Source organism: Pan paniscus, chromosome 9, assembly GCF_029289425.2.
Source record: "Pan paniscus chromosome 9, NHGRI_mPanPan1-v2.0_pri, whole genome shotgun sequence".
NCBI lineage: Eukaryota > Metazoa > Chordata > Mammalia > Primates > Hominidae > Pan > Pan paniscus.
The window spans coordinates 94,357,893-94,376,072 of record NC_073258.2 but is presented as its reverse complement, the minus strand read 5'-3'; the positions used below and the strand labels follow the sequence as shown (position 1 = coordinate 94,376,072).

The following is an 18,180-nucleotide window of genomic DNA, read 5'->3' as shown; positions in this document are numbered from 1 at the left end:
TTAGCACACAATTATAGAGATTTCTAATATTAGGATACTACTCGAATGTAAATGGGTATGTAGATCTCTCTCTCTTCTTTTTTTTCTTTCTTTTTTTTTTTTTTTTTGACAGAGTCTTGCTTTGTCACCCAGGCTGGAGTGCAATGGCACGATCTCGGCTCACAGCAACCTTCACCTCCTGGGTTCAGGCGATTCTCCTGCCTCAGCCTCCCGAGTAGCTGGGACTACAGGCACGCACCACCACAGCTGGCTAATTTTTGTATTTTTAGTAGAGATGGGGTTTCACCATGTTGGCTAGGCTGGTCTCGAACTCCAGGCCTCAAGTGATCCACCCGCCTTGGCCTCCCAAAGTGCTGGGATTACAGGCATGAGCCACTACGCCTAGACGATCTCTCTCTTTTCTAATTCCGTTTGCGCTAAATGTCATTATGCACAATTAGCACCTTTTATATATTGGTGGTTCTTTACTGTTGGTACTTCACAATTTAGTGCCCAAATAATGTAAACTGTGGTATAGAAAGAAGCAAGATTATTGGGCTTGGGATCTGAAGAACAGAGCTTAGCAGTTATGTGTACAGGATTTCTATTTACTTTATCTGCCTGACTCCCCTTCTTTCTTTTGGGACCGGCATTCTCCCTTCTTCAGGGGTGTTACTTCTCCCTTACCGATTACTGGGACCTGCCAAGCATGGTTCTTGGTCCCCTGTGTTCTTGGTCTTGGTACAATTTTAATTATAATTAATTTTTGTAATTAAAAAATCTTTTTTAGTAAAAGGGATAATTTATTATGAGAACCGGAATGCCTCAAGAAAATCCAAGGCAGTAATTGCAGCCATGTAATAGGATGTTAAGATGGGGCCTTTCCCTGCCCCAAATGAATGTGAAGCAGCCTCCTGTGTAGAAATCACAAAGGAAAAACAGAACCAGTTTTACTGCATTTGGACCCCTTGCCAGGTCAAAGCTATTAAAAGGGGGTCAGACTGGAGAGGGGAGAGAATTTGATGGATAGGTGTCTTTGGACAGAGCTGCTGTTGTGTTGCTGCCAATCCGCCCAGCATAGATAGGGCTGGGGAGACGTACAGTGGTGTAATGCACATTTGTTCAAGCCCATCTCCCTGGAATTTTGAACTTGAGGCCCAAGAGCCTTTTCTTCTGGGGTGGTGGAGCCAGAGAAATGGGAACATGAAGCTGCAGTGACCCTGGTTTCCTGTCTGGAGGAGAAAGCTGGCTTGCTGCAGCTGGCTTGGAGTAGGAGGAACTTGTAGGCAGAGAGAAGCAGAGAAGGGAGTGTATTCGCCTGGAAATTCCCTCCTGTCTGTCCTCTCTTCCTTATTTCAAATTTTCTTTTGCCAAGGTGTTTTGTTTTGTTACTTATAACCAAGGGTCCTGAGTAACAGACATGACCTTCGTTAACTCATTGAACTTCCCTTACTCTAATTTTTTCCTCATGTATACAGTGATATACAAGTAATTACCTCACAGTTACAGAGATGATCCAATAAAATAGTGAACATGGAAGCTTGGGGGGACTGTAGCATAGGAAAAGTGGAGGCTTTAGCATTTTGTGATTATTTTACTAACTACCTGTCACTAATGATCTGATTGTTCTGCACATCATTGGTTTTCTCGTTAAAATTCTTTCAGAAACAAATGGTGCCAATAACATGCTCCACTTTTTAAAATCACAGAGTTGCTTGACCTGACCTGTGTATTTGTAGGAAATGAATGAATGGCTCTTGATAAATTATGGCCTTTCCAAACCTAAAAAAAAGCTTTCTCTGAGTTGAGTTTTAATTATATTTTGGGGAGCAGAGAGTACTGCCTCCAGGTCAGATGAGCTTTTCTTCGTGTTTCTGTGCCAGGGATAATGGTGCCAAAATTTTAGAGTAATGGTGCATTTATTTGGCCTTGGAGTTAAGTAGCCTTGGGTTTGAATGCCAGTGTTGAATGCCACTTATCTAACTATGTTGTCTCTTTGAGCCTCAATCTTGAAGTCTGTAAAATGGGGATAATTACCCCAACCCCGCAGATGGAGGATTATAGGAGACGATGTGTTTAAAGTCCTTAGCTATGTCTGGTATGTGGTAGATGCTGAACAAATGCAGCTGTTACTATTAAAAACGATACCTTCAGTAAACCATTTGCAACTAAAGGGAATGAGGCTAGAAAATGTGAATGCCGAAATCATTTAATCAGCTATTAATTGAATATACTATTGAGTGCCTCCTCTGTGCAAGGGGTGGCAGTGGAGTGGATAAGAAGTTATGTAACACTATTCCTGTTTGTTTATTAGGGAAATAAATCATGTACGTATGGAAAAAAGTAATATGTGAGGCAGCTGGGGTTTGGAGGGTGGCAGAGGATTGGAAATGGGGAGGCTTCTTGGAGGTGTAGAGCTGATGGAAAAATATAGCAAGGGAATTGATGTCAGGAATTACACACTTAGGGTGATCTTTGGAAGAGACCAAATTTTATTTATATATATATATATTTATTTATATATTTATATATATATTTATTTATATATTTATATATATATTTATTTATATATTTATATATATATTTATATATTTATATATATATTTATTTATATATTTATATATATTTATTTATATATATATATATAGCCTCATCCTGTTTTATTTTTCCTTCATCTTCCTGATTCCTTCCCAGATCTGCTTAATGTTTCTGATCATTATATTGATGACCCATGCCAATTGCCCATTCCAGAGTTTAGCATTCTCTTTGTAGACTAATTTTTGCCATGAACCACTGGCCTATAGCCCTCAGTGATCAGAATTCTCCTAACAGATTCTGTATCCCTCCTCCCATTTTCCCCACTTTAATTTTCTGCACTGGAAATGGCCTTCTCAGGAGTTCCATCATGTGGAATCATGACCATTCATTCAGCAGATGCTTGTTGAGCACCTACTACAGGCAGCATGCAGGGCAGTATGCAAAGGAGGTCTGGGGAATAAAGAGATTGATGAAACCAGGTGGTCCCTGCCCTGAAGCAGCTTGGTTAGTAGAGGAAACAGATGGGCAAATGGACTCTAATTAAATGTGATTAGTGCTTTATGTTTGTCAGATAAGGAAAGACATTTGGCGGGAGCCCCAAATCCCAGAGTCCTCCCTCAGTCACTTACTGCTGTGCTTGGTTCAGAAAGGCTGTCCCCCTCACGGAGCAGTCTGGGAAAATGCATTCCTTATTAATAACTACGATTCTGATGTGAAATCTCTCTATATAGTATCTTGGTTGGGAAAGTGTATAAGTGAAGATTCCTTTTGTCACCTCCACCCAAATCCTCTTCCACTGAGGAGTCCAGTCTTCCTTCCTCTCACAGACAAACCTGCTCTTCCTCCTGGGCCCTCCATCTCAAAATTGGCACTGTCATCAATCCAGAGGCTTGAGAGCATCTTTGATACCTCCGTCTCCCTCATCACCTCTATCTGATCATCCACCAAGTCCTGGCACCTCTATTGCCCTCTCTTCCATTGCTATCACCCAAGTCTAACCCATCTCCAGCTGCAGGTCATGACCTATGTTACCTCATTCTGAAATTAATTTAGGGGTTTCCCCCCCATCATTTAACAAAATAAAAAAATAGTAGAATGGGAGACATTAGAGTAAATTACATGTAGTTTAAGTTTGAGTTTTATTTTGTCAAACTTGTGTTTGTGTATAATAGTTTCACATACAAAAAAAGGCTAACATTGCTAAGGTCTTCACATATATTGACTTATTTATCTCCCACAACAACCTATATAGTAGGCACCATTATGCTTATCCTTATTTTACAAAAGAGGGAACTGAAACTCAGAGAATTTGAGAAGCTGGCCCAGGGTCACAGAGAATATTAGTGTTCCAGCCCCCACACTGCAGCCACAATAGGCTTATAAAATGCAAGTTGGATGATTCTTCACTATTGATGGGTCCCATGCTCTTAGGATAGTATAAAGTCTGGTCATAAGGCCCTGTGTAATCTGGTTTCCCCACACCTCTCAGGCCTGCTGACCATCCTCTTGCCCCACTGCCTTTCAGCTTCTAGATGTGCCAGGCTTTGAAACACCTCAGGGCCTTTGCCTTTGGCCTTTCAGACTTAGTTAGGCCCCTTCATGACCTGCCCCCATAGTACTCTGTATTGCCCTGTATTGTATTGTAGTACCCTTTCACAGCACTTACTGGAGCCACCAAGATATACGGTCAATGCCTCACTTAATGACAGGGACACATCCTGAGAAATGCATCATTAGGCAGTTTTGTTGTGTGAATATCGTAGAGTGTGCTTACACAAACCTAGATGGTATGGCCTACTACACACCTAGACAATGTGGTTATAGCCTATTGCTCCTAGGCTACAAACCTTTACAGCATGTTGCTACACTGGATACTGTAGGCAGTTATAACACAATGGTAAGCGTTTGTGTATCTAAACATATAAAAGGTACAATAAAAATATAGTATAAAAGATTTGAAAAATATATACCTGTATAGGGTACTTGCCATGAATGGAGCTTGCAGGACTGGAAACTGCTTTGGGTGAGTCAGTGGCTGAGTGGTGAGTGAATATGAAGGCCTGGGACATCATTGTACACTCTTCGTGTGGCAGTGCAGTAGGTATGCTTATGCCAGCATCACCACAAACACGGAATAATGCTTTGTGCTACGGTTTTATGATGGCCATGACATCATTGGACAATAGGACGTTTTCAGCTTCATTATAATCTTAGAGGACTGCTGTCATATATGCAGTCCTTTGTTCACCAGAACATCATTATGTGGTGCGTGACTGTACACTAAGTCCTCATTTAACCTCATACATGGGTTCTTGGAAACTATGACTTGAAGTGAAACCATGTATAATGAAACCAATTTTATGAAGGCTAATTGATGTAAACAAGAGTTAAATTCCTATTGCATATTTCTGGCACAGAAATATCACCAAACTTCTAAATAAAGACCCCAAACACTTCTAATACTAAACACTGAAGTAAATGGGAGCTATACCTACATTTAAGAAAAATTAATAAGAACAAGTGAGATCACTATTGACCCAGTTTTTGGTGGATCAGTGAGTGAGGGTGGTCATGTTTACAAAATGAAAATTACCAGGGTCATCTCCTCCTACCGTGCAGTTTAAAAACAATTACGAATATGGCAGCTCACTGAGCACTTTCAGACCACATTGTTAATGTCCTGCATTTGTATGATTATACTTTATGAATTTTTGTTTGACAATAATTTGTATTCATTCATTTATCCATTTTCTAACCTGCTTATTCCAGTGTAGAGTAGCATGTGGTTGGAGCCTCTCCCAGCAGCTCAGGGCACAAGGTGATAAGCGCACCCTGCGTAGGACACAGTTTCATTCCAAGGTGCGCTCACATCCACTCCGATGGGGACCATTAGACACATAAGTGCCTAACTCCAACATCTTTGGGATGTTCAAGTTAGGTATTTGTAGAGGATGTAAGAGGAAACCAGAGTACCTGGAGAAAACCCACACAGACATGGAGAGAATGTGCAAACTCCACACAGACAGTGGCCCCAGCTGGGAATTGATTTTTTTTTTCTTTTTATCAACGTTATAATGCAGTGATGCTATTTGAGGACCTGCTGTAGTTCCTTGCTGACTTCAGGGGCACAAAGGCTGGCCTGCATCCTCAGTCCCTAGGGCAGCGTCTGGCATGCCAGTCAGGGAAAACCTAACTGGGTGTTTGATTAGCTGTGGGAGGTGAAGGAAGGGAGGGGTCTCATTTTTGGCTGAATCGTCTATCCCTGTCAAAATAGTCCTTTCTTCTTCCTGTCTTACCTTTCTAGAAAGCATTTTTTTTTTAATTGGACATGTTTATTTCTGTGGGTGGGTCAAAATCTTTTGAGTGGGCTTTTTGTTTTTGTCCCATTTTGAGACGGAGTCTTGCTCTGTCTCTCAGGCTGGAGTGCAGTGGTGTAATCTTGGTTCACTGCATCCTCTGCCTCCTGGGTTTAAGTGATTCTCCTGGCTCAGTCTCCGCAGTAGCTGGGTATACAGGTGCCTGCCACCATACCTGGCTAATTTTTGTATTTTTAGTAGAGATGGGGTTTCACCATGTTGGCCAGGCTAGTCTTTAACTCCTGACCTCAAGTGATCCGCCCACCTCAGCATCCCAAAGTGCTGGGATTACAGGCATGAGCCACTGCAGTGGCCTGTTTTTGTCTTTTAATCTGTGGATCCCCAGTGTGCTGCTCTAACTAGATGAAGAGCTGCTGGCTTACATCTGTTGGGCAGGCCCTTAGTCCTTGTGGGCTGAGCAGTGTGGTAGTGAAGGAGTCCTGAGCTGCAGATCAAGAGGTGGAGGACCTGACTACACCACTTCTTTGCAATTCAGCCATGAGACAGCTTCCTGGTCCATAAAACTGCGGTGGGGTGCAGTGGGGCTGGGGGTGGGTGGTAACAGCATACAAGCCTACATCTGGGCTGCTTTCGACAATTGGGAGATAATAGTGTGTAAAAGGTCCCTGGCATGGCAGTGTTGGCTGTTCAGGAAAAGTGACTGTTTTTTAAAAATCTCTTCTTTCTTGGATCTCCTTGTGCTTGGCAGTGTGCCTTTCCACTTAGATCCAGGCCTTGGTTGGTCAAGGGCAGTTTTTTCATCAGCAGAGTGACTGTAGCCCTAAGGCCAAAGCCATTCAAATTCCTTCTTACATTCACACATTGGTGATTGTTGAAACCTTGACATTTGAGCTTGGAGAGCTTTCTGGCCTAGGCTAGTGCAGTGACAACTGTAGGTCCCACTTTGGCCCTGCGGTCATAACTAGGGTAATACTAATTGCAGCTTTCATTTGTTGAGCATCTGCCCTTCGCCAGACCTGTACTCAGAGTCCATGATGCTCACACCAACCTTGTCAAGTAGGTGGTGGACTCCCCATTTTATGCAAGAGGAAACTGTAGTCCAGAGAGTTTGAGAAACTTGACGCGGTCTCCTGTTTGGAGTTCTCTATAGGACCTCCTTCTCTTTTAGTTATAACTAGTCTTTTAATTGCTTTTTTAGTTTTATTCCAATAGGTTTTTGGGGAAGAGGTAGTGTTTGATTATATGAATAAGTTCTCTGATGGTGATTTCTGAGATTTTGGTGCACTGATCACCTGAGCATTGTACACTATACTCAGTGTGTATCCTTTTATCCCTCACTCTGCTCCCATCCTTTCCCCACCAAGTCCCCAAAGTCCACTCTTATGCATCATTCTTATGCCTTTGCACCCATAGCTTAGCTCCCAATTATGAGTGAGAACATAGGATGTTTGGTTTTCCATTCCTGAGTTACTTCACTTAGAATAATGATCTCCAGTTCCGTCCAGGTTGCTGTAAATGCCATTATTTCATTCTTTATTATGACGCAGTAGTCTTTCATGGTATATGTATAGCACAGTTTCTTTATCCACTTGTTGATTGATGGGCATTTGGGCTGGTTCCATATTTTTACAAATGCGAATTGTGCTGCTGTAAACATGCATGTGCAAGTATCTTTTTCATATAATGACTTCTTTTCCTCTGGGTAGATACTGGGATTGTGGGGTTGCTGGATAAAATGGTGGTCCTACTTTTAGTTCTTTAAGGAATCTCCACACTGTTTTCCATAGTGGTTGTACCAGTTTGCATTCCCATAATTGCTTTGACTTAGAAAATGATGGCTGTTTGTAAGCCCCTTGTGAGCAACTTTTTTTTTTTTTTTTTTTTTCATTTTTGAGTCAGGGTCTCATTCTGTTGCTTAGCTAAAGTACAGCAGTGCAATCATAGCTCACTGCAGCCTTGAGCTTCTGGGTGCAAGCGATCCTCCTGCTTTGGCCTCCCGAGTATCTGAGACTATAGGCATATGCAACCATGCCCAGCTAACTTTTTTTTTTTTTGGTAGAGACAGGGTTTCACCATGTTGCCCAGGCTGGTCTCAAACTCCTGGGCTGAAGTAAATTGCCTACCTCCGCCTCCCAGAGTGTTGGGATTACAGGCATGGGCCACTGCACCTGGCCATGAGCAATTTTTAATAGTTGTCTCTTGTCTCTTCTATATGGCCTCTGTTCTTGATTGGTATAACCCAGTTTTACCTAGATGAGGTCATTGCTCAGTGGGTCTGCTCGTCCAGGCTCTGCAGAGGTCTACTTTGCTCTGGAAGTGTTTCCTGCTCCTTCTTTTCCCACCTCCAGTGGTGGAGTGTGTGCTGATTGGATAGAGTCCATGCTCTGGAAATAGGAACCAATTTTCTCTCCTCACTACTTCTTTTTATTTCTAACTGCTTCTGTTCATCTTTTCTGGGCTGCATTCATTTTCCCTCTTTACTGCTGTAGTTTATTGCTCTTTGCTGACTCCTTTATTTTTATTTTCCAGACTTGCCTGAAATGCATCTTGATTCTGGCATCTTTAGATGTTTAAAGCCCTGCACTTTGTTACTAATGATTTCCCTCATTTTGCAGAATTCCATTCAGTTGCAGTTCTATTTGGCAAGACCCTGCTTTTCTTCTTTCTTAAATCATTACATTTTAATATTCTTCTCTTCCTGCTCTTTTATAGAAATTTGTATTTCATTTTTTAGGTTGTAATAATGGACCTTCAATGCCCTACAGTTTGACTTCTTATCATACTTACTTGTTTTCAGAATCATATGTTCATGGAGCAGAGGCACTTTTATGCTGTCCTTGCTTTTTCTAAAAGGCAAATCTGTCCATACCATTTTGGTACTCAGCACCCTTCATAGGCTCTTGAAGATCAGCTCTGAATGCCCCATCCCAGTGTTGGAGACCAGTGGTGTCCCCCTCCCTTCACCTGCCCACTACGACACTAGCTCAGCAGTTCTCCACAATTGGTTTCAGGACCCCTTTATGTAACTCTTAAAAATTAGTGAGATTCCCCTAAGAGCTTTTGTTTGTATAGATTGTATCTAGTAATATTTACTGTGTTAGAAATTAAAATTAAAGAAATTTAAAAATATTTATAAACTTGTTTAAATATAACAATAAACCCATTATATGATATATGATAACATAAAGTAGCATTTTTAATGAAAAGTAAATATTTCCAAAGCACAAACATTTAGTGAGAAGAGTGACATTGTTTTACTTTTTCCCAAATCTCTTTAATGTCTCTCTTAATGGAAGACAGCTGGAGTCTCATAAATGCTTTTGCATTCATTCTGTTGCAGTATGTTGTGTTCGTTGAACTATGTGGAGAAAATCCAGCCTTACACAGACATGTAGTTAGAAAAGGGAGGAGTGTTTTAATAGCCCTTTCAGTTAATTGTGGGTAGTCTTTGAAACTATATCAGAACTTGACCCAGGTGTAAAGGTTTGTTGCAACATAGAATCTGAAACCAATCAATGAACTTTTCATAATGCTGTTACATTAAAGTCTGTTGTCCTATCACATCCATTGAAAGGATCTTTTACACATCATTTTGTAACATCATGCATCATTAGTCATTTGGAAAATATCAAAATATCACATTTAATACCACCGTTTAGAAAAATATCAACATGTCACATTTGTTAATGTCATTGCCATTCTCATCTGAAAAGTCTTTAAGTATTGAGATGCTCTAAAGCTGAAAATACTGGATACAGGTTTTCCAAAGTTCTGTTTATTTGTTTTGAGATAGAGTCTCTATCCCCCAGGCTGAAGTGCAGTGCCACAATCTCAGCTCATTGCAACCTCCGCTTCCCGGGTTCAAGTGATTCTCATGCCTCAGCCTCCCAAGTAACTGGGATTACTGACACCCACCATCACGCTTATTTTTGTATTTTTAGTAGAGATAGGGTTTCACCATGTTGTTCAGGCTGACCTTGAACTCCTGACCTCAGGTGATCTGCCCGCCTCGGCCTCCCAAAGTGCTGGGATTACATGCGTGAGCCACCGCACCCGGCCCCGAAGTTTTAATTTTTGCTTGAAAGCCCAAAATTTGTCTTTAGCAACAAATACTGTCAGTTTTCCTTGAAATAACAGGCTCACTGTATTTATTTTTGACAAAGTGTCTATAAATACCCAAATCTGAGTAATCATAGTTTTTCTCAGTCATTCTTTCAAGGAAAGATGGTGTTCTGTGAAAAACAGTGGCTAAGCTTGCAGCTCAGCCACACAAGTACTTTTTCTTCCCAAAGACAACCACCGCACTCTGGCCTGCAGCGGAAGTGCTGAATGAGTGCGCTTAACATTTTGTTACATGGGATGTTAAAAAGATGTGTACTCAAGAATCAATATTTAATGAAATTAATAATTTTACTGCTTCATCAAGGACACACTTAGCTAAGGACAGGCGTGGTGGCTCATGCCTGTAATCCCAGCACTTTGGGAGGCCGAGGCGGTTGGATCACGATGTCAGGAGAGCGAGACCATCCTGGCTAACATGGTGAAACCCCGTCTCTACTAAAAAAAAAAAAAAAATTAGCTAGACGTGGTGGCGGGCACCTGTAGTCCCAGCTACTCTGGAGGCTGAGGCAGGAGAATGGTGTGAACCTGGGAGGTGGAGGTTGCAGTGAGCCGAGATCGTGCCACTGTACTCCAGCCTGGGCGACAGAGCGAGACTCCATCTCAAAAAAAAAAAAAAAAGCTGTGTGTGTGGCAGTAGAGAATATAATGACCACTGATACAGTGAGATGCCACTGCCTTGATTTATGCTAAGCCACCAGTTGTTTTACCTGCTATTGCTTTTGCACCAGCAATGTAAGTGTCAACACAGTTGAAGATAGTTTTGACCTGGCGGGACTCCCAGAAAAGGTCTTGGGCCACACTTCAAAAACCAGTGGGTAAGACTAAACTGCCCATCATTCATCTGCATGCTCTAGATTCTCTCGCTTTCCATATCTTGGTTCCATGCCCCCTCTACCCGGAACATTCATCTTCACCACCACCTCTCCCTCCCCGTGTGTGTGTGTGCATATTCACACATATTTATACATCTACACATGTATAGGTGTGTATGTGTGTATAAATGCACACGTGTGTATATTCAGCATTTCTGGTTATAATCGTGTGCAATGATTTCATCCAGTGGACTGTAGACTATGGGCCAGGTTTCATATTTATCTTGGTGGGCAGGAGCACCAAGTACCATGTCTGGCACAGCTAATCACTTGCTAAATGGTAGCTATTTTCATCATCATCATCATCATCATCAACATCATCATCATTGCAAGGGCTTAATACATTTTTCTTTTTTAACAAACGAAGAGTTTAGGTTAGTATTTCCCATGGTTTCCTTAGAACATTGGTTCTCTGTGATATCAGTAAGTGTTGATGAATGGGCATCTGTGGTCAGCTAGATTTGGGAATGCTCAAATACATTTTTGATTGAAGGATTTTCAAGATCCTTTGTTGTATAAGGTATATATTGTGAATCTTTAAGGGGAATGGGAGGCTATAGAATGTAGCATTTCCAAAGCTGAATAACTTGTGAAACTTCTTTTTTTGGCGTAAGTCATAAAATTAGGTTTCTTGGAATTTTCTTTGGGAAATAATCACATAGTCTGGCCTTTTCATTTTTACAGATGAGGAAACTGATGACCTATATTCATTCTTGCAATAATTTATACCTCAAATATGTAATGAATACTTCTTAAAGTTAGACACTGCTAGGTTGGGTAATACAATAGCAAGTGAAAAAAAACAGAGTTGGGGAAAGTGTTAATTATACTTTTTATATGGAGTAGATGATTAAGTGGGAGGTACAGACATTAATGAAGTAGTTACTGAAATTAGAACTGTTATGTGAATGGTGTGTAGGAAAGTAGACAGTGCTAAATCATTTGTTTTTTGTTTTACTCATTTTCAAAGCTCTGCCAGGCCCATTTAGGTCTTCCTCTCAACGTTCTGCCACTGCTAGCAGCTCTGTGATCCAGACTGCTGAAGATCAGTAAAGATGTCCATTTGCCCAGCTGCATCATCTGAGAGTGTAGCATGTTGAAGACATGATCTGTTAACAGCGTGAGACAACTTTCTCTTAGTGCCTCATGTTTAATAGGTACTTGTACATATTGATAGACTGCATGAAGAATGCATAAACATACTTAGAAAAACCTGGACTGAAAGACAAACCCTACACTGTGGTTTCTTCACCCACTGCCCTAACTCACTGTGCTGTACAGGGGGACTGAATAAAATCATTTCACATGCATTTCCTGCACCCCCTTGCTCTGACCTGGCCCCATTTTGGACGGATCCAGTGACTCTTCCCTTCCCCACCATGCAAAACAGAAAAACACATCTTTCTGTTTTGATCCAGTACTGCCCACACGTTGGGGAAAATGTTAATATACTATTTGTATGAATATATTTAATCAAAGGGCATGATGTTGATACAGTAAAATTGGCCTGTGGTCTGGTGGCTTCCTGGGCAGATGATAGCAGGGGGGTTTTGCGACAGAATAGCCTTGGAGTCAGGACTTTTGTAAGAAGATTAGGTCAGTGTTTGATTTGATGTTTCATTCTGTGAAGTCACCTACAGAGAAATCAAACATTTACATGTTTATTAACTGGTGCTTTTGGTTTTGGCATGTGGCCACAGGCTTTGGGCTGGATGAGCTCTGGGAATGCACAAAAATCTCTCATTCCTTCTCTTGTATGGGTAGATAAGCAGGAAAATATTTACCTTTTCAGGTTATCCTCTTCAAAGAAGCCTGAAACTTCTTCAGCCACATCATCTTCCTGCCAGAGTCTGAAAACCAACAGGCTTTCAAGAGACCAAGGGTTGAGTGGAGTCATTTAGGGAATGAAATGTATCCAGGTTGCTAAATTTTTTGGTGTTGCTCTGAGATTGAATTAGGGAAATTCCCATTGAGTTTTTGGACCTCTTGATTTCTAATCTTCTTTGATTAAGTTGGAGTTGCAGAAATATCATGGATTCCTACTTTTAAAATAACTTTTTCTTTGTAAAAATAATTCAGACTAATTGTAGAAATTTGGGTAAATAGCAGAAGGCATAATGCTGAAAATTACCCATAATCCTTCTTCAGAGATAATCACTATAAACATTTTGTTTTATTTGCATGTATTTTTATATGCATAATTAAGATCATTGTGTATAAATTTTGATTTCTTCTTATTCCATTTAACATATGAATACTTTTTCTTGTGTTGAGAGCAACATGGACTTGTATTAGTTTCCTGTTGCTGCTGTAATACATTTCCACAAACAGAGTGGCTTAAAATAGCAAATATATTCTCATAGTTTTGGAAGCCAGAAGTCTGAAATCAAGGTATGGGCAGGACCGTGCTCCATGTGCACAGACTCTAGGGGAGAATCTGTTCCACTCCTTGCTCTCCCAGCCTCTGGTGCTGCCAGCATTCCTTGGCACGTGGTCTTGTCATTCGTATATCTGCCTCAGTTTTCACAGTGTGTGTCTGTGTGTTTGTGTGTGTGTAATCTATCTTTCTTATAAGGGCATGTGAATTTAGGTCCAATCCAGATAATCAAGAATACAGCTTTATCTCACAATTCTTGACTTAATCATGTCTACAAAGACCATTTTTCCACGTAAGATAACATTTCCAGGTTTCAGGGTTGGGACCTGATATGGTTTGGTTGTGTCCCCCCACCCAAATCTCACCTTGAATTGTAGCTCCCATAATTCCCACGTGTTGTGGGAGGGAACTGTTGGGAGATAATTGAATCATGGGGGCAGTTTTTCCCATACTGTTCTTGTGGTAATGAATAAGTCTCACAAGATCTGATAGTTTTATAAGGGAAGCCCCTGTCGCTTGGTTCTCATTATCTCTTGTCTGCCACCATGTAAGACATGCCTTTTGCCTTTCACCATGGTTGGGGGGGGCCTCACAATGGAACTGTGAGTCCATTAAACCTCTTTTTCTTTATAAATTACCCAGTCTCGGGTATGTCTTTATCAGCAGCGTGAAAATGGACTGATACAGGACCTGACCTCTCTGGGGCCATTATTCAGCCTTCTACAGGGTTCTAGACAATGGACTCTGGAGCCAGACTCTGTGGGATCTAATCTTGAGCAAGTGCCTTAACTCTCAGTACCTCTTCTTTCTGATCTGTAAAATGGGAATAATAGTACCTACCTCCTTGAGTTGATATACAAATTACAAAGATTAACATATACAGAACACCTAAAAAGCTCAGGTTAGTGGCTGGCCTATGTAAGGAGTAGCTGTTAGTATTGTATTTGTAATTTTTATTAACAATTCTTTGTTAGATGTCATTTTTAATGGCTGCATAAGAGTTTTTAAATGAATCTACCATAATTTGTCTAATTCTGTCCTTTTGTTGGATAAGTTTCTTTTTCATTTTTTATCTCAGGTATGATGTTGCCATGTAGCATTAAATTTTGTTCCACTTTATTCCTTAGTGTAGAGTTCTGGAAATGGAATTACAATGTCAAAGGGTGTGTATAGTTTTAAGCTACTTAATGAGAATTTGTTTAATTGCTTTCCAGAAAGTTGAATGATGAGAGTACCTGTTTTACCATGGCCATACCTGTTATCGCATGTTACCATTTTCAATACTCTGAGGTCCTTTGACATAGTCTGCCCTTTAAGCCTGAAATGTACAGCATAGGGACCCTACATTTTGTGTTTCATTCAGTGAGGAGTATTCTGACCATGCAAGAAAACCTCTAACACAAAATGAAATCCTTGCTTTGTGAAGTCACCCCAGTGCCTTCTCCATTCTGTTATGAAGCCTGGAAACTTGCTGGGTGTTTTTGAGGGTAGGGGGAGGGCTGTTGGGGGAAAGGTTGTTAGTAGCAGGGTAATGCTAGGTTTACAGGGACTTCAATAGCATAGTTTTGCTTCTGTTCTCAAATGTGAACATTTAAAACTGAGCATTTGATGGGATGAGGGAGGTACATTTGAACAGAAAACAGATTAATGTAATCACTTTACAACTAAGGCCATGTGAGGGACAGGAGTATGGGGTGGGGAAGGGGTAGCTCCTGCATTGCCTGCCAGATTATCTGGGAGATCAGCCGTGGGAAAGGCTAAGGGAACAGTTTGCATCTGTACTTTGCCCCCTAGGTCACCTGCTAGCCTGCTCTCCTTTCTTGGTGGTGCCCATTGCAGTCTGGTCCTGTGCAGCCCAGGCCTCTGGGCTATAGAGAGGCATAGCAGGGGTTCCAAGTGTGTGTGCTCAAGGGAACCTGCTACATTTGACGTCATCTGGCCCATTGCTGTCCAGGCTATTTAGAAACAGGGTGGCTGTGTTTCCCCAGTGGAAAGGTACAGTATACACCATGTGCAGCAGGTCACGCACAAATTCAACAATACCCAAACCCGCCGTAGTTGGCTAAATGGTGGCCCCAAAGATGTGCTTAGATTAGAACATCCCTGGAATCTATAAATGTTACCTTAATTGGAAAAAGGGGGTTTGCAGATGTGACTAAGTAAGGATCTTGAGATGAGATCATCCTGGATTATTTGGTAGGCCCTAAGTGCCATCACAGATATTCTTAGAGAAGCAGAGGGAGATTTGACACAGAAGAGAAGGCAGTGTGCCAAGAGGAGAGGGCATATGTCAAGATGGAGGCAGAGGTCGGAATGATGTGGCCACAAGCCAGGGAATGCCAAGCCACCAGAAGCTGGAAGCGGCGACAAACGAGTTCTCCCCTACGGCTTCTAGAGGGAGCATGGCATTGCCTGTTTCTTTATTTCAGACTTCTGACCTTCAGAACTAATACATTTCTTGTTTTAAGCCATCCAGTGATAATTATGGCAGCCTCAGGAAACTCATATACTAGTAGTCTGTGCCCTGTCCGAGACACTTCTGCTGTTGATGTGCTTGGCTCTCTCTTTCTCATATTGCTAGAAAAGCTTCTGAGCGCTTACTCCCAATTTCTGTATTTATCTGGTCATGACCCAGCAGCAGAGTTGGCACTGGTTTGCAGAACTCCTGTTGAGTACCACTGATCTAGTCTCTATCATTTTATGAATGAAGAAACTGAGGCCTAGTGAGAGGAAGTGCTATAGGTCTGGGACGAGCAGCAGGTGCCTCTGCTACTTGGAATATTTAGACAGGGCCAGATCTGGGGAGAGCAGATAGCAGAGTTGCCCTTCGGAGGCCAGCTGGTGTCCCTGTCGCTGTTCTGTACCCTGTTCAGTGAAAGCTGATGCTCCAGTGAGCCCCTGGGGCGACAAGCTGCTCAGAAGGCCTAGAAACTAGGGCAAACTGGTAGCGCCTTTGCTGCAGCTACTGAGCCAACAGCAGCAGGCAAAGAACCCTGTCAAGGGTAGAGGTCACGGCTTGCTGATGACTTAATTTCCAGCTGACTGCTTCAGTCTTTATAGACCCTCTAACTCAGGTCATATTTTTCTTCTGGAGCCCAATTTTAACTTTCCATATTTTCAGAATGGCAATTATCTCTTAGAGAATGGAGACTAGACTACATGCTGCTTTGATAAAGTCCAAACTCCTTTACTTGGCATTCGTGACTCCTGAATAACCAACTCCCTTCCCCTTTCCAGTTCTGTGTCCCATCCCTCCCTTTTACATACCTTAATCTCTGGACTTCACCAAAATCAGTGCTCCCTAGTAGAAGAGGCTACAAGACATTAGGTTCTTAAATCCCCACAGTAGGTAAGTTTGTGATTGCCCAACTCAGGAACTAATGGAAAAATATGGCGAGGATAGAGGTCGGGCATACATCTGTGAAGCTCTTTAGGAATAAAAAAACAACAACTGTTTACATTTACTGCAAGAGAATATAAAGGCAGCACAGCAGCCAGTACCAACCACTAACATGAACAAAGTCATCTGAGACCATCTGGCCCAGTGGAGCAACCAGATGCCTATAGCCACATACATAAGCCAGGCAAGACCAGAAGAAAAAGCCCAGCTGAACTCAGCACTGATTGCTGACCCACCATACCTTGAAATGAAATGTTTGTTTGAAACAAAACAAAAAGCACGGTAAACCAAGATTTATCTTTACGTATTTTAGTAATGATAGGCATTGTACCATTACTCAATTATGTCTTGCTTGTTATGGACACTTTTTGGAGTCTCCCACCTTTTTACTTTCAAGGGAACTCTTATTTATTTTGCTTTATGGGTAATACCCATACTAAAAGCTCCTTTCCCCCAGTATCTGGGCTTCCAACTTAATATTTAATGCCACTGAGGTTTTGAGTTAATTTGTTGGCTGTCCTTTGTGGCTATCACACATCTCTCTTCCTTTCCCCTCTGATGTTATGGGACGGTAGTTCGGATGCCTGGGTCACTTTCTCATCTTTTATTTTTCCCAAGGCTTTGGTTTAAAAGCCTCTGTTCCTTCACCTTCCACGTTTGTTTCTTTTTCTAATCCCAAACCTGTATCCTTCATTTTTAAATCAGTGATTTTTGATTGCAGGGAACAGCCATGGTCTCATGGCGGCTTAAGTTGGCAGCGAGTTTGTTGTAGAAATCCCAGGAATACAGGAAGCAAAGCTTGACTGCCTGCTGGGCACAGGAGTGGGAAGGCCCCTCTAACTCCACGCAGGGGCTGCTTGGTCCTGTCCATCACGCACATGCACACATGTGCCAGTGTATCTGTCTGTCTGCCCTTCTGGAGCAGGGCGGTGACAAGTGTCTATCCCTAAGCCAGTTGGGAGAGGGGAACCGTGTGACTGCCCTCTCAGCATGGGCTGAGGGGGTTCCAAAAAAGGAGTCTGTGGAGGGATACCTCCCCAGCAGCTATTATACCCTTTCTTCTAATTTCTCAACAGGAATAACTCAAGTCACCTGTACTGGAAATCAGTTTGCTGAAATTAATCAACGATTCTTGAAGTTGAAGAAAAGGTAAACATTCTCTTATAAGGGAAACTCATTGTCTGGGGAGAGGTTACTGTCCCAGTCATTTCTCTCATATGCCTAGTTTTGTGTGTAATATTTTACCCCTTCTCTCTGCCTGGCCAAGTTCCTCTTCATCCCTCAAGATCTTTATCAAATGCCACCTTTGTCCTTTGTGGAGGATCTCCTCCAGGCTGCGGGTGATTTCTCCTGCTGTTGAACCCCCACGACACTTTCTCCTTCCTGTGATGTTTGTGTTCTCGTTTGCCCTTCCCCTGATGGTCTCACCCTTCCTCTCTTGGCCAGTCGGGTAGAGGTCTGTGACACACCCCCCATCATAGTACTTACTTCCACGCTTTATTCTCCTTGCCTGTTTTTGTGTTTTCCCCAGTAAGCTGCTTAAGGGTGCATCTGAATTGTGCCTGGGACACAGTC

General features: G+C 41.9%; 1 protein-coding gene across 8 annotated transcripts in view; it reads left to right on the top strand.

The window, feature by feature from the left end:
* SMCO4 (single-pass membrane protein with coiled-coil domains 4) overlaps window positions 1-18,180 on the top strand; it is a 300,612-nt gene that overhangs the window by 26,588 nt on the left and 255,844 nt on the right. For 7 of the 8 annotated variants that reach the window (XR_010113376.1, XR_010113377.1, XR_010113378.1 and 4 more), the window contains exon 2: window positions 17,682-17,754. The exons of the other annotated variant lie outside the window; for it this stretch is intronic. The gene's annotated coding sequence lies outside the window, so the exon portion shown is untranslated. The remainder of the gene's footprint in view (window positions 1-17,681; window positions 17,755-18,180) is intronic. 8 annotated transcript variants of the gene reach the window in all.